The sequence below is a fragment of the Ahaetulla prasina genome, chromosome 11 (assembly GCF_028640845.1).
Source record: "Ahaetulla prasina isolate Xishuangbanna chromosome 11, ASM2864084v1, whole genome shotgun sequence".
NCBI lineage: Eukaryota > Metazoa > Chordata > Lepidosauria > Squamata > Colubridae > Ahaetulla > Ahaetulla prasina.
This window is the reverse complement of record NC_080549.1, coordinates 15,428,387-15,445,317: the sequence shown is the minus strand read 5'-3', so window position 1 is coordinate 15,445,317 and position 16,931 is coordinate 15,428,387. Positions and strand designations below refer to the sequence as shown.

At 45.4% G+C, this 16,931-nt stretch overlaps 1 protein-coding gene across 1 annotated transcript in view; it reads left to right on the top strand.

The window, feature by feature from the left end:
• DACH2 (dachshund family transcription factor 2) overlaps positions 1–16,931 on the top strand; it is a 371,548-nt gene that overhangs the window by 183,181 nt on the left and 171,436 nt on the right. The window lies entirely within an intron of this gene.

Here is a 16,931-nt window from a genome sequence, read left to right as displayed (position 1 = left end):
TTATATACCACTTCACAGTGCTTTACAGCCCTCTCTAAGTGGTTTACAGAGTCAGCCTCAATCCGGGCCCTCATTTTATTGACCTCAGAAGGAGGGAAGGCTGAATCAATCTTGTGCTAATGATTGAACTGCTGGCATCGGGCAGAATTAGCCTGCCAATACTGCATTCCAACAGGAAGGAAGGAAGGAAGGAAGGAAGGAAGGAAGGAAGGAAGGAAGGAAGGAAGGAAGGAAGGAAGGAAGGAAGGAAGGAAGGAAGGAAAATAGCAATAGCACTTAGACTTATATACCACTTCACAGTGCTTTACAGACCTCTCTAAGCAGTTTACAGTGTCAGCCTCTTGCCCCCCAACAATCTGGGTCCTCATTTTACCCACCTTAGAAGGATGGAAGGCTGAGTCAAACTTGAGCCCGGGGAGATTCGAACTGGCAAATTGCAGGCAGGCGGTAGTCAGCAGAAGGAGCCTGCAGTACTGCACTCTAACCACTGCGCCACCACGGCTTCTATGCCGTCAGGAGGGCCAATTCCCTGAACCTTGCTTCTTGCAGCAGAGAAGATCGGGGCTGCTTCCCATTTCACATATGAAAATAGGCTTAGCCAGCTTTGATATATGAAATGGGAAGCACCACAGTCTTCTTGATTGACTTCTGCTGACTGCAGTTAGTTAGCGTCTCACCGGCTCAAGGTTGACTCAGCCTTCCCTCCTTCCGAGGTCAGTAAAATGAGGACCCAGATTGTTGGGGGCAAACTGCTGGCTCTGTAAAAGCGCTTAGAGAGGGCTGCCAAGCACTGTAAAGCGGTATATAAGTCTAAGTGCTATTGCTATTGCTTAGCAGTACAGCAGAGTCCACTTCTGTGAATTAATGCTCCCTTTGAAAGTACAGGGTTGGCCGTCAGATGCTCTGTTCTTTCTATTAATGCCTGGTTACCATCTTTCAGTTAGAACATAGAATAAATGAATTGGAAGGGACCTTGGAGGTCTACTCCAACCGCCTGCTTGATCATTTCAGACTAAGTCTCTTTTTGAAAGCCTTCAGTGATGGAGCTCCCTATATCTTCAGAAGGGAAGCTGTTCCGCTGGTTAATAGCTGACACCATTTGGAAATTTCTCCTTAGTTCTAGGTTGCTTCTCTCCATGTTTAGTTTCCAGCCCTTATTTCTTGTCCTGCCTTTGGCTGCTTTTGGCCTAAATGATAGAACCAGGACCATCAGTAATCGAATCGTAGGTTGCAAGAAGCTTTGGCCTGTGGGAACACAAATTCTCCTCCTATGGTCAGGTTCCAAGGAACACTCCCAACAAAATAAAGCTCTGAGGCTTGAGGTTCCTCAAAGTTCCAATTTATTAGAGATGTCATGTTGGCACAGCTGGGAAAACCCGAAACAGAAAGCTTCCAGGTTTTCCCCACCCAGTTAACAGTTCTCAGCCCTGCCCCACACCCACAAGTTCATCACATTGTCCAATCAACTCTTCACACTCAATTGGATACAATCTTCAGGCAGTCTCCATCAGACGCAGGCAAAAGTCCTTGAATACGGAATGTTGTTATGGCTAACTTTCTACCGCTCCAACAACAACCACCTCCCAACTTCCCCAGCTAAAATATGTGGCAGTTAAGAAGCAAAAAGAAAATTGCCTTCCAAAATTGACACCTATGACCTTGGCGTGTGGCATTTCTGGCCGTTCCCAACATAGACACATGCCTTGAAATGTCACCTTAAGACCCTCAGTTTATTTTTCCAAAATGGAGTTAGACCAGGGGTGAAATGCTCTGAAGTCTGCTACCGGTTCGCTTCACTACCGGTTCGCTTCGTGCGCTTGCGCGGGGCGCACCAAACACATGCTTTGCATGTGCATGCATCAATGAAATGCTGTTGGGACTGTGGCTATTTTTCCTTTCTTTTTAATTGAGAAAAAAAGCCTTGTGGAGTTCAAATAGTCCTCAGATTACGAACATAACTAGGACTCGAATTTTGTTTGCTAAGCCAGGCATTTTTAAAAAGTGGATTGCCCCGATGGTACAATCTTTTTGGCCACGGTTGTTAAATGAATCAGTGTGTTCGTTAAGTGAATCACTTGTAGTCATTCATCAAATCTGGCTTGTCCCGTTGTCTTTGCTTGTTGAAAGACGGCTGGAAAAGTCGCAAATGGCGATCACACAGCCCAATCGTCGTAAATAAATGTTGTTTGATGAATGCCTGAATTTTGATCCCCTGACTGTGGGAAAGCTGTGCCGGTTGTAAGTGTGAGGTTGTAACTAACTTTTTTCCACTGCCTGTGTAACTTTGAATGATTGCTAAAAGAATGGCTGTACATTGACAACTTGATGAACAATTTCAGTGAATCTTAACTAATCCAAATCCTTACAGTGCCCATCAAAATAATAAGAGAGGGGGAGGAGGAGAAGGAGGAGGAAAAGGGAGAGAAGGAAGGAGAGAGAGAGGGAAGGAAGGGAGGAACGAAAACAGTAAGGAAGAGGGAAAGAGTGAAAGGGAGGAAGGGAACGGAAGGGAAGGAGGAAGGAAGAATGAAAGGAGGAAGGAGAGAGAAGGGAAGAAGGGAAGAATGGAGAGAGTAGGAAGGAGAGAGGTGTAAGGAGGGGCGGAAGGAAGACAACAAGGAAGAGGGAAAGGAAGAAGGAATAGAGAGAGGGAGGAAGGGAAGGAAGAAGGAAAAATGGAAGGAAGGAGAGAAAAGGGAAGAAAGGAAAGAAAGAAAAGGAGAGAAAAGGGAAGAAGGAAGGAAGGAGAGAGGGGGAAGGAAGGGAGGAAGGAAGAAAAAGAGTAAGAAAGAGGAAAGGAGAGAAGGGAGGAAGGGAATGGAAGGGAAGGAGGAAGGAAGAATGAAATGAAGGAGGAAGGAGAGAGAAGGGAAGAAGGAAAGAACGGAGAGAGAAGGAAGGAGAGAGAGGGGGAAGGAAGGGAGGAAAGAAAAGAGTAAGGAAGAGGGAAAGAGTGAAAGGGAGGAAGGGAAGGCGGAAGGAAGAATGAAAGGAAGAAGGAAGGAGAGAGAAGGGAAGAAGGAAAGAACGGAGAGAGAAGGAAGTAGAGTGAGGGAAAAGGAAGGGTGGAAGGAAGACAACAAGGAAGAGGGGAAGGAGAGAAGGGATGAAGGAATGGAGAGAGGGAGGAAGGAAGGAAGGAAGGAAGAAGGAAAAATGGAAGGAAGGAAGGAAGGAAGAAAGGAGAAAGAAAAGGAAAGAAAGAAAAGGAGAGAAAGGGGAAGAAGGAAGGAAGGAGAGAGGGGGAAGGAAGGGAGGAAGGAAGAAAAAGAGTAAGAAAGAGGAAAGGAGAGAAGGGAGGAAGGGAATGGAAGGAAGGAAGGAGGAAGGAATGGAAGGAAGGAAGGAGAGAGAAGGAAGAAGGAAGAACGGAGAGAGAAGGAAGGAGAGAGGGGAAGGAAGGAGGAAAGAAAGAGTAAGGAAGAGGAAAAGAGTGAAAGGAGGAAGGAAGGAAGGAAGGAAGAATGAAAGGAAGAAGGAAGGAGAGAGAAGGAAGAAGGAAGAACGGAGAGAGAAGGAAGGAGAGAGAGGAAAGGAAGGGTGGAAGGAAGACAACAAGGAAGAGGAAGGAGAGAAGGGATGAGGGAAGGGAGAGGGGGAGGAAGGGAAGGGAAGGGAAGGAAGAAGGAAAAAGGGAAGGAAGGAAGGAGAGAAAAGGGAAGAAGGAAGGAAAGAGGAGGAAGGAAGGGAGGAAGGAAGGAAGGAAAAGAGTAAGAAAGAGGAAACGAAAGAAGGGAGGAAGGGAATGGAAGGGAAGGAGGAAGGAAGAACGAAAGGAAGGGGGAAGGAGAGAGAAGGGAAGAAGGAAAGAATGGAGAGAGAAGGAAGGAAAGAGAGGGGGAAGGAAGGGCGGAAGGAAGGGGGAAGGAGAGATGGGAGGAAGGAAGGAAGAACAGAAGGAAGGAGGAAGGAGAGAGAAGGGAGGAAGGAAAGAGACAGAGAAATACAAGCGGTTTTGAATTATTCCATGCCCGTCTTATCTGCCATCCACAGCCGATGAGGAACGCCAAAGGGACATAGTGATGGCTTATGATGGCTGGTTATGAATCGTTCTTCACAGCTCTAATCACATATTGAGGTGTCCACATGGACAGTATTGCAAGATGCAGATGATACGCATTTTGTCACTCCGCGGCAACCCTTGGAATATTAAAAAAAACAACAGGATCCATCCCGCAAAACTAACTATGGCCTGAGCCATTAACCATAGCCTGACATTCAGCAGCTCTGCCATGGCACATTTTTGCCCTGGCATACCGATGAAATAGGAAGAGGAATAATGCGTGTTTCATTTCCATGCTGTCTTCGCCTTCAGAGCCTCCACGCTTCACGGTGGAAAATCATCGCTGTTAACACTAATGTTTCCCGCAACAGATGCAGAAACCACGGCCAATGTTTGCATGTCAACAATGACTCTTTAAACACTCTTGTAAACGCATCTGGAACAGAGCGGCATTGTAAAGAACCTTCACATGATAGTGACAAGGTGTCCATCATCCATTCTCTTGTTCTCTTTCTCCCTCCGCTTCTCTCGCCAACAAGAGAAGGAGATGCCGAACAGTTCTAATGTGGGTAGTCCTCAACTTACAACCATAAGGGAGTCTGCCCATCATAGTCAATCAGAATAAAGCTGGAAGGGACCTTGGAGATCTTCTAGTCCCAACCCCCTGCTGAAGAAGGAGACCCTATATTAGGCGTGAAATGCTCCCGGTTCGGACCGGATTGCTTGATCCGGTAGCGATGGCGGTGGGTGATTCGGAGAACTGGTAGCAAAAATCCCTGGTCCCACCCACCCCATGCCCAGCTGAGCCACGGGATCATCAGAGGTTGTTTTTTTTTTTTTTTTAAAAAAGCATTTTTTCTTCGGCCGAAAAAATGCTTTTAAAAGTAAAAAAAAAAAGCCTCTGATGATCCCGAGGCTCAGCTGGGATCGTTAGAGCCTTTTAAAAGCATTTTTTCTACAACCTCTTCGGCCGCAGAGGTTGTAAAAAAATGCTTTTAATAGGTTCTGACGATCAGGCAACTCAGCTGGGATTGCCAGAACCTTTTAAAAGCATTTTTGCAACCTCTTCAGCCGAAGAGGTTGTAGAAAAAATGCTTTTAAAAGTAAAAAAAAACAAAAAACTTGGCCACGGCCACCCAGTCACATTACTCCCCCCAAGCCATGCCCACAGAACCGATAGTAACAAATTTTACATTTCACCAATTGATTTATATTGATGACGGTTGCAGTGTCCCGGGATTGTGTGATCACACGAGCTTCTGAGAAGCCAAAGGCCATGGGGAAACCAGATCCATTTAACAACCTGCAACTGCAACGATTCACTGAACAAAAGGTGGCAAGAAAAGTTGTAAAATGTCATAACTTTAGTTAACGAAATTCTCACTTAGCCATGCTCAGTTGGGCTCAATTGAGCTCAATTGTGGTCGTAAGTTGAAGATTACCTGTATCTATTTTCAACTTGGATCCTACATTATGCTTTGTTGGTAGATACCTATAAGCCAGATGTTGTGTGCTGATATACCGTATTTTTCAGACTATAAGACGCACCTAGGTTTTGGGGAGGAAAATAATAAGAAGAAAAAAATCTGCCTCTGCCTCCCAGCAATTTGCCTCCTTGCAACAAATAGCGTGGTTAGCTTCAGCACAGCCTGATTTAGCACGAGCAGCTGATTGGCGGTTGGATCTGCCTCCCAGAATACCGCCTATCAGCTGTTCCAGGCTGCGGGGATCGCCACCGCCCATTGCTACCGTCGCTGCCCATTGCTGCCTCCACACGTCCCATTTTCGGCCTCCGCATGTCCCATTTTTCAGCCCAGGCGGTTGGGATAGGCGATGGCAATCCTCGCAGCCTGGAACAGCTGATAGGCGGTATTCTGGGAGGCAGAGCCAACCGCCAATCAGCTGCTCGTGCTAAATCAGGCTGTGCTGAAGCTGAACAGGCTGTTTGCTGTTTGCTGCAAGGAGGCAAATTGCTGGAAGGCAGAGACTGGCAGGTGGGCGAGGGCTTCAGCAACATTCACTGTATAAGACACACAGACATTTCCACCCACTTTTGGGGGCAAAAAGTGGATCTTATACACCGAAAAATATGGTAATTGTCAGGGTGGGGGAAAAAATAACTAGAAATCTGAGATTCCATCAACTAAATGTGGGCTGGGAGACATGGCTGCATTCATCATCATCATCCTCGTCAGCCATTCGGTTGTATTTGACCTATGGATCGGCAAAGAAAAGTTGTAAAACGGGGGCAAAACACACTTCACAAATGTGGCCCACTTTAGCCACATAAATCTCAGCCTCAATTGCGGGTCGTAAGTCAAGGACTCCCTGTGTTCGAATGTCTAAGGCTAATAACATCATTAAGTTACAAGCATCATCGAGGTTGTGCCCTGTAGCGCAAAGTCCAGATTTTTGGGGGATTCTTTCCTCTTGGCTTTGCCACCCCGGCTTTTCCCCCTATGGCGAAAGGATTGATGCCACCCGCATGTCTGTCACTGTGATAAATGGCATCTCTCTTTCCCTTCGCTTCCGTTCCATCTGCTGCCCCCTCGGACTACGCCGACATGAGAAGGAGCTCGCACTCTGCAGCCAATAAGCTTCGCCGTGGCACTTTGCAGGCCTTGCAGGACAATCTGTGCATTTATTAAAATTGTTATCAGATAATGAAAACATCGGGCGTGTAATATCAGCGTCTGCAAACTGCCATTGTGATATTGACCAGCGGCAAGCTAAATTAGAGAGGGCAGGTTGATGGCGTCGCAATCTCAAGGATGCACATCTACAATTCAACGCACATTTTTGTTTTTGGGTGGTTTTGTTCTGAAACATCTCCTTTCTTCCAAAACCTTCGACTCTGGTATGGGGATACTCCAGGGGTGAAATCTACATACCTTCCTTACCGGCTTGGAAGTCCACATGCCGCACATGCACACGAGTGAAGCGAGCAGAAGGTAAAAAACACATTACTTCCTAGTTAAAACCAGGAAGTAATGATATCCGGTTGGCGGGTGTCGCTGGTGGTTCAGCAATCGCTACCGGATCGCCGAATCACAGCCCACGACCGCTACCGGATCATGAGATCCAGTCAGAGCCTGGAGCATTTCACCCCTGGGATACTCATTGCTCTTATAGGATTCTTTGAGCCCTGAGAGACGAATGGGGTGTTTCCAGAATATAGGTAGTCCTGAACGTACGACCATAATTGAGCCCCAAATTTTTATTACTAAGCAAAGCAATCGTGAGGCAAGTTGCGCTTCGTTTTATGACCTTTTTTTTTTGGCCACCACTGTTGTTCTGACCCAGCTCCCCAAACACGACATGAACTTAACTCAAAGATTCCTTTGTTAGGAGCGCCAGCAGCCCATGAAAAAAGTTTCTCTCTCACCGCAGGCTAACAAGTTTGTCCAGCCGGGAGATGAATAGTTGTCTGCCACATCTACTCATCTCTGCCCCCTGCCTTTTATCTCCAGAGCTAGGGTGGGGCTTTGCTAGCAACCATGGCTCTTCCGTCCCAAGGATCGGCCCATAGATTTCCACTGCTCTCCTCTCCTCTGCCTTCTGTGCATCTGCATATCAGGCACTGGATCCAGCTGTTCCTCCTCTTCCTTAACAGCCACCTCCAGACCAGGGGGCTGTTGACTCTCCATCTGAGGGTTGATGACCCAGGTCCCACCTTTGTCTCTCTCTGCCAGCTCCATTCCCTCTTGGAGTTCTCAGGTTGCCTTGATGCTGAACCCTGAATCCCATACCTCCTCCTCCTCCTCCTCTAATTCGGTTGCTGGAGGGGCTGGTGGCCAACAGGCCACAACAGTTGTTAAGCAAATCTGGCTTCCCTCCCACTGACTTTGCTTGTCAGAAGCCAGCTAGGGAGATTACAAATGGTGATCAGATGACCCCAGGACAGTGCAGTTGTCATCAATATATCTCAATTGTCAAGAGCCCGAATCATGTGTCTGTTATGGTCCGCTAGCAGCCTGCGGACCTGGCAGCTGAGTCAGACAGTGAGGAGGATGGGGAAAATGATGGGCCAGTCCTGAAGTCAGGGGAAGGCCCGGACGAGGGCTCTGCATTGGAGGCAGAGATGGGGCCAGGGCCATCCGGGAGCAATGCGCAGACTCCAGAGCCTCCAGAGGCGGACAGCAGAGAGGCAGAGGAACAGGAGAAGTGTACGCATGAGAAGAGCTGCCAGAAGGCAGGAGCATCTGAAGCAGAAAGAACGACACGGGAGTAAGGCCAGAAGATGATTGGCCCCTTCCATAAGGCTTAAAAGAACAGCAACGAGCCGTTGGGTTCTTTGTGGAAAAGCAACCTTGATTCCATTGCTTCTTGTCAGCATCTCTTGAACTTTGTGGGGTTTTTGCCAAGAAAAGCCTTTGGCAGGTTGCCAAAGACAACACAGGTTGGTGATAAGGCCGAAGGACTGTTTATTAAGAATTTGTTTCGGACTAAGCTGAGAATGAATTAATTCTCAGCTGTTTTAATAAAATAAGTTTGTCCAGGATTGAATTGTGTTTAGTAATCACTACTTGGGCCTCGGTTACAACAGTGTCCATGGGATGTTTATAAGTTTGAAAAATGGTCGTAAGTCACTTTTTTTCAGTGCCGCTGTAACGTTCAACGGCCCCTAAATGAATGGCTATAAGTCAAGGGCTACCTGTCACGCAGAACAAGAACAAGTAAATTTTGTGATATCAAGTGGCACAAAGAGCTGCTCTATTAAATGGAGAAATAGCTGAGAAATTTCCTAGCTAGAAAGCAGAGAGAAAGCAAACATGAGCCCAGCAAGGGCCAAGTTAGATTGGTGATCACATGACATGGGCCATTGCAGTTTCATAAATACATATCAGTTGCTAGGCAGCTAAATTATTAGCACATGACCATGGGGATGCTTAAACGTTCATAAATGTGAGAAATGGTCATAAGTCACTTTTTTTCAGTGTCGCTGTAACTCTGAACTTTGATTGTAAGTCAAGGACTATTTGTATTATAACTCTTCTGTAGTCTTGTAATAAACCGGAAGGGTCTGAACCTTAGTACAACAACCCTGTGAGATGTGACAAAGTTACCCAGTTGGTTTTCATGGCCAAGGCAGGACTTGAACTCACAGTCTCCCATTTTCTAGCCTGGTGCCTTAACTTACTAGACTAAACTTCCCTTTCCAGCTGCTGTTCTGGGGAAGGACTTAACCTTGCTTTCTGGTTTTTTAAAGGTCCTGCTAGGTTCACTATTTTTCCAAAGGTTGGAATCCGAGTCTATAAAATCCAGTAATGGTTCTTTAACTCAATGAAGTAAATAGCTTACCCCAATATACTGTATATAATGGCTAACTGGTGTAGGTCTTTGTAGAGTTATCTTGAGTTTGCCCTTATGGAGAAACATTTGAAGTCTCACAAGGAACTCTCCGTGGTCCTGTTTCCGGCCTTTTTTTTTTTACATACACCTATAAAGTATTTTGAGGGACATGGTGGCTCAGTGGCTAAGAGGCTGAGCTTGTCGATCGAAAGGTCAGGAGTTCAGCGGTTTGAATCCCTAGCGCCGCGTGACAGAGTGAGCTCCTGTTACTTCTCCCAGCTTCTGCCAACCTAGCAATTCAAAAGCAGGTAAAAAATGCAAGTAGAAAAATAGGGACCACCTTTGGTGGGAAGGTAACAGTGTTCTGTGCACCTTTGGCGTTTAGTCATGCTGGCCACATGAGCATGGAGACGTCTTCGGACAGCGCTGGCTCTTCGGCTTTGAAACGGAGCTGAGCACCGCCCCCTAGAGTCGGGGATGACTAGCACATATAAGCAAGGGGAACCTTTACCTTTATCAAGTATTTTGGTTTAGGATACCCATTGTTGCCTTCACTTAAGAGCCATGCCATTATCTTGCCTGCCATTACTATAACCAAACTCCCTAGTAAGGATATTGATTCAGGGTGAAAAGATTATATTGATCATTGTTTATTGACAGCAATCAGCCAGTCAAATGTCCACCATTGAAGATCTCTCTCTACAACTCTGAAGCTGAGCTGTCATTAGGCGAGTTCATAAAACAGGCTTAGTTTGTGGTTTATTGGTTTTGTAGTCCCAATCATTTGTGATTTATTAGTGCCTAAGATGGGACTAGAACTCACCATTTCCTGGTGATTGGCCCAAAGTCACTCAGTCAGTATTCATGCCTAAGGCAAGACTAGAACTTAGTCTGTTAGTAATTGGCTCAAAGTCATCCAGCTGCTTTCATCCTTAAGGTGGGACTAGAATTCGCCATCTCCTGGTGATTGGCCCAAAGTCACCCAGCCAACTTTCATGGCGGGACTAGAATTCGCCATCTCCTGGTGATTGGCCCAAAGTCACCCAGCCAACTTTCATGGCGGGACTAGAATTCGCCATCTCCTGGTGATTGGCCCAAAGTCACCCAGCCAGCTTTCATGCTTAAAGGGAGACTAGAACTCACAGTCTCCTGCTTCCTAGACCAAACTGATTCCTGCACAAATCCATAACAGGCACTTTTCTTAATATATAGAAGTGGCTTAACCCACAGTTCCCACATGGTCTCCTATTGAAGTTTTAACAAGAACCAAACCTCTTTAGCTTTCTGAATCAGCCAAGGTCATTCGCTCTGTTTTGAATGCACCATTGTGATTTAAACCCTTGTTTATTGCATGATGTTACCTCAGACACTGGGCTTTTCTAAAGGTATTATCTTGGTCCCGCTACTAGAACGTGGGCTGTGTGTTATAATAACAAATCTTTAGCGATAATGGCACCTTTTAGAATGGCTTGATTGATAGTGATGCATGCCCCCTTTAGTCTGCACAACTGAGGGGAATAATGTAGGCACTTACTTTCTTTGGATGGAAGAAAAGCCAGCCATCATGCTCTTTTAAGATGTACAGAATCCCAAATTAGATAAATATTTGCTTTATGGGCGCAGCATTTAATGTTACGCCTGCCATAATTTGCTACCTTTCCGACAGGCCGCAAATAAGACGTTGGTCTACCACTCTATAAAAATGCAGTAAATTAGATTAGAGCGACTTTCACAGAAAGTAATTATTCCATGTATTTATGAATTGTAAGGGGCCTTGTAGTTGTTATAAAAGGCATTCATTTCCAGAGGACATACTTAAGTAACCAAAATAGAATGGGAACAGATGAGAGAAGGAGAGGGAGAGGGAGAGGAGAGAAGGAAAGGACAGAGAGAGAGAGAGAGGAGAGGAGTGGGAAAGGAAAGAGGGAGAGGGAGAGGAGAGGAGAGAGAAGAGAGGAGAGAGAGAGGGAGAGAGGAGAGGAGTGAGAGAGGAGGAGGAGAGAGAGAGGAGAGAGGAGAGGAGTGGGAGAGGAGAGAGGAGAAAGAGGAGAGAGAGGGAGAGAGGAGAAGAGTAGGAGAGGAGAGGGAGAGAGAGGAGAGGGAGAGGAGAGACAGAGAGACAGAGACAGAGAGCGATAGAGTGTTGCAATGTAGCGCCAAGCGTCCTTCAGTTAAAACAAAGAGGCGTTAAACCTTCGTTAAATTCTTTCAATGTGTTGAAAGAAGATTTCTTCAGTGACTTATTACGCTGGGTAAGGTCACCTTTCTGTTTTATTAACAGAGGGACAGATTTTAGATTGCGGATTTCTGATTTCTGAAGAACGTGGCTGAAATTAGGCCGGCACAGATGTAGAGAAAAATGAGTTGAAACCCTAGCCCTGTGCAGCTGTTACGAGGTCATTCTCTGGGTAGACAGAATTCAGCTTTCCGGTTTTATTCCTATAGCAGCCTTCTTGTGAAGTAGGTTGTAGTGAGAGGCCCTGGCTTGAAATCTTCAATGAAGCTATGTGGCTGAGAATAGGCCTTTATTTAAATAATTTACATAGACGCCCATTTCACACCAATACATCTTGAGTAGTGTGTGCCAAGTTTAAAACTCAGCAATCAAAATGATGACATCTTCCAGTTTAATAAAACATGCAATACCAATAGACATTTAGTCTTACATACCAACCCCATAGTGTTTTACCACTCTCGGGGTGGTTTACAATATACTGTAAGCATGTCAGGTAGTCTTTGAGTTACGACCACCATTGAGTCGAAAGTTTGTGCTGCTAAGTGAGACGGTTGTAAGGGGAATTTTGTGCAGTTTTACGACCTTTCTTGCAGAGCTGAGAGAATAGAATAATTTTATTGTCACTTTGAATGTACGTTAATTGGAATATAGCATATTAAAAATAAAATTTCGTGAGTTCTTAAGTGAATCATCACAGTGGTGAAGTTAGTCCCACGGTTGTTAAGTAAACGTGGTGTCCCTATTGACTTTGCTTGTCGGAAGGGTGCAAAAAAGTGATCCCGTGACCCTGGGAGACTGCATCCGTCATAAGTATGAACCAGTTGCAAAAGTTTGAATTTTGATCGCGTGGTCAGAGGGATGCGCGACGGTACAAAATATGTAAAAAAAAAACCAACAGGTCATAAGTCACTTTGTTCAGTGGCATTGTAACTTCAAAAGGTCACTGAATAAACTGTTGCAACTGTATTTGTGTATATTATTTGTGTTATTACTATCTCCACCCTCTAGATCACGGGTGTCAAACTCAATTTCATTGGGGGCCGCATCAGAGTTTTGTTTGACCTCGGGGGGGGGGAAGGGGATGGCTGGGTGGGAGTGTTAGAGGCACCTGTGGTGGCCCAGGTGGGGCTGGGGGGGATCCATTGTTTCTGGCAGAGGAAGGCGAGATCAGGGAGAGCGCTAAACCCTCGTCCTCCAGAGCAGGGGTCTCCAATCTTGGCAACTTTAAGACTTGTGGACTTCAACTCCCAGAATTCCTCAGCCAGCTCTTCTGGGAGTTGAAGTCCACAAGTCTTAAAGTTGCCAAGGTTGGAGGCCCCTGCTCCAGAGGAGTCTTGCCGTCTGCTGGTGGCCAAGTGCTATGGCAGGGCTTTCTTTTTCCTTCCTTCCTTCCTTCCTTCCTTCCTTCCTTCCTTCCTTCCTTCCTTCCTTCCTTCCTTCCTTCCTTCCTTCCTTCCTTCTTTTCTTCCTTCCTAACTTCTTCTTTTTCCTTCCCTCTTCATTCTCCTTTCTTCTTCCTTCCCCTCTTTCCTTTTTTCCCCTTCCTTTGCTCTCTTCCCATCTTTCCTTCTTTTTCTTTGTCTTTCCTCTTTCCCTTTCTTCTTTCCTGTCTCTTCTTGGATGCTCAAATGCAAAAGGGGAAACATTTCTCCTTTTGTTTTGCTTTTAGTTTGTTTTGATAGCCCTCTGCCATTGAAAACAGAGCCCCCCCCCCTCCCCGGGCCCCGTTTTCGACCGCGATGGCTTCCTGCAGCCCTCTGCGAGGCAAAACAGAGGTCGCGGCCCCCATTTTCACTGGCAGAGGCACCGCGAACCGGTCCTTTGCTGTTTCCAGCAGGATGGCTCTGCGGGTCGGATCTAAGCACCCGCTGGCCGGATCCGGTCTGCGGACCTTGAGTTTGACACCCCTGCCATAGATGTTTTCTATAAAATTATGTGTGTTGTGTGTCTATGTTTACTTCTCTGCTGTCGTGTTTTCATCGTATGCTAAATAAATAAATAAATAAATAAATAAATAAATAAATAAATAAATAAATAAATAAATAAATAAATGCATATAACCATCATCAATCACAGAGATTGACTAACCTCTTGGATAAACTCCTAGAGAAAAAGCTAGCTGAACTAGGGCAGTCTTGGTGAACCTGTTCGGCACCAAGTACTGAAACGGGAACGCGCGCATTCACGTGCTGAAAACTGGAAGAGCAGCCGCCTGATGTCCATGCACGCACTGAGAAGCTGCTTTTCCGGTTTCCGGCGCGCAAATACACACCGGCCACCTGGTCTTCCGGTTTCTGGAGCACATGCGTGCATGAAAACCAGCTGGCCAATATGCATGTGTGCGCCGGAAACCAGAAGAGTAGATGCCCAGTGCTCATGTGCATACCGTGAAGATGATCTTCACCACCTAGTCTTCTGGTCTCCGGTGCTTCCGCGCATGTGAAGACCAGCTGGAACCTAAAAGAGCAATGGGCGATGTGTTATGGTCCGCCAACAGCCTGCAGAGCTGGCAACAGAGTTGGACAGCGATGAGGCTGAGGAAGAGCGTGGGCCAGTCCTGGAGGCTGGGGAAGGCCCGGATGAGGGCTTTGTGTTGGAGGCTGTGGTGGGGCCAGGGCCATCGGGGAGGCAGGTGCAGACTCCAGAACCTCCAAAGACTGACAGTAGTGAGGTAGAGGAACAGGAGGAGCCTGTTCCTAATGCACGCATGAGAAGAGCTGCCAGAAGGCAAGAGCAGCTCAAGCAAAGAGGATGACTCAGGAGTAGGGCCAAGAGATGATTGGTCCCTCCCATAAGGCTTAAAAGACCAGCGACGGTGTTTGGGCTTTGCCGGAAAACAACATCGATAGCTTCATCTTCTTGCATTTATTTTTGTATCGGTGACCTCTGAACTTTTGCCAAGAAAGGCCTTTGGCAGTTTGCCTAATTAGATCAAGGTTGGTGATAGGACTGAGGAATTGTGTTGGAAGGAATTTGCTTTAATTTGGTTGAACTACGCTGAGAATGAAGTAATTCTCAGCTGTTTGAATAAAGTTCGTTTGGGCCTGGGTCACAACACAACGGCTCGCATGCCTGGAGAGACGGCTCTGTGTCAGTGGTGGGTTCTAACCAGTTTTACCACCATTTCGCATCCTGCATGTGCTTTGAGTGGGATCGCTACGCGCATGCTCGCTTTGATTGCACACGCACCAAACTTGCACTTTGCGCAAGCGCATTGAATAAAAAAACAGCTGAGGCATGGCAATCCACTCTGCCGCGCCTTACAGCTGAGCTAAAAAACAAAGGAATAAAGGAAGGTATAGCGCGGGGGCGGACAGGAGGGCCGAGCTGATGTTCAGAGTGAACCGGTTTGCTCTCATATCAAGATTTCTGCTACTGGCTCTTCCGAACCGGAGCAAACCGGTAGCAACCCACCACTGCTCTGCGTGCCACTTCCGGCACGCGTGTGATAGGTTCGCCATCACAGAACTAGGGTATCTTCATACTCAGTCAATCCCTATTTGAGAGGTCCATATGCATTTTTATTTCAAATATTTCACATCTGATGGTTAGCACATAGAATAGAATAGAATAGAATAGAATTTTATTGGCCAAGTGTGATTGGACACACAAGGAATTTGTCTTGGTGCATATGCTCTCAGTGTACATAAAAGAAAGATACGTTCATCAAGGTACAACATTTACAACACAATTGATGATCAATATATCAATATAAATCATAAGGATTGCCAGCAACAAGTTATAGTCATACAGTCATAAGTGGAAAGAGATTGGTGATGGGAACTATGAGAAGATTAATAGTAGTGCAGATTCAGTAAATAGTCTGACAGTGTTGATGGAATTATTTGTTTAGCAGAGTGATGGCCTTCGGGGAAAAACTGTTCTTGTGTCTAGTTGTTCTGGTATGCAGTGCTCTATAGCGTCGTTTGAGGGTAGGAGTTGAAACAGTTTATGTCCAGGATGCGAGGGGTCTGTAAATATTTTGACGGCCCTCTTCTTGATTCGTGCAGTATACAGGTCCTCAATGGAAGGCAGGTTGGTAGCAATTATTTTTTCTGCAGTTCTAATTATCCTCTGAAGTCTGTGTCTTTCTTGTTGGGTTGCAGAACCGAACCAGACAGTTATAGTGAACCAACAGGTTCGGTTCACCAGATCTGCTGCCCCCAAACGGATGGGATGGGTTATTTTGCAATTATACTAAGGGGCACAAATCAATTGAAAGAAGTCGAACGGGAAAACTTCCCTAAATTCTGATGATCTCATGCAGCGTTTCATGTCGTCAAACGAGTACGTGACCTTTGGACTATAAATATCTGAAGCACTTTTTTCCAATCACCCAGAACCAATCCAATTGAAATATTTGACTGGAAACAGAAAATTCAATAAAGTGCATTTAGCAGGATTCCAACAAAGCTAAAGCTTTACTTGGTCTATTTTTATTGAAATATGTGTACATATTTTAAAGCATGAAAACTCAATAGGGTAGCTTTCTTTAAGGTAGATTTTAAAAGTGGGAAGAGGGAACTAAAGACATTAAGAAAGAGAAGCTGAGCAGCGAAACACAAATTCTTTTCAAGATAGCCCTGTGGACAGCTTCTGTTTTAAATAGGATGGGCAGCTATAATCCCTGCCATTGTCCTGTTAGAGCAAACCTAAGTATTTCAATGGCCATGGGCCACATCCAGCCTTTTTTTTATTATTATTATTTGAATTTATATCCAGCCCTTCTCCAAAGACTCAGGGCGGCTTACATTGTGTAAGGCAATAGTCTCATCCATCTGTATATTATATTTTGACTGTCCCATCCAGCTAGTGGCAGCAGAGACGAGGGGCGGACTGATGGAAGCCTTCCACAACAATTCCAGATTCTCATATGGCCCTTTGGGAAAATTAATTTGCCCATCCCTGCGTTAGATGGATGAAGATAATGACCCAAAAGTTAGTTAGTTTACTTTATTTAGCCCATGGGCCATATCAAAGTACAGAGTTCCAAACACAAATTATAACTAAAATCCTGATAAAAGCAGTTTAAAATGGAATTGGAATAAAATACAATTTAAAATGAAATTGGAATAAAATACCATTTAAAATGAAATAAATATACAATTTAAAATGAAATAAATATACAATTTAAAATGAGATTGGAATAAAGTACAATAATTTAATATGTGGATAAATAAAATACGATAAAATTATATTTCAGTGTCCCCCCCTATAATCTACCCCAATCAGTCCCACGTATGCCGATCTCAACTGAACAATTTTTTGCTCAAGTACTGTGCTGTATTAAATGTTGTATTAAAAGTGCCTTTTCAAAACGCAACTGGATTTTCTTGGTTTTTTTTCTCCTTGAACACGTTTCGCTTCTCGTCCAAAGAAGCTTCTTCGATTCTATCAGAA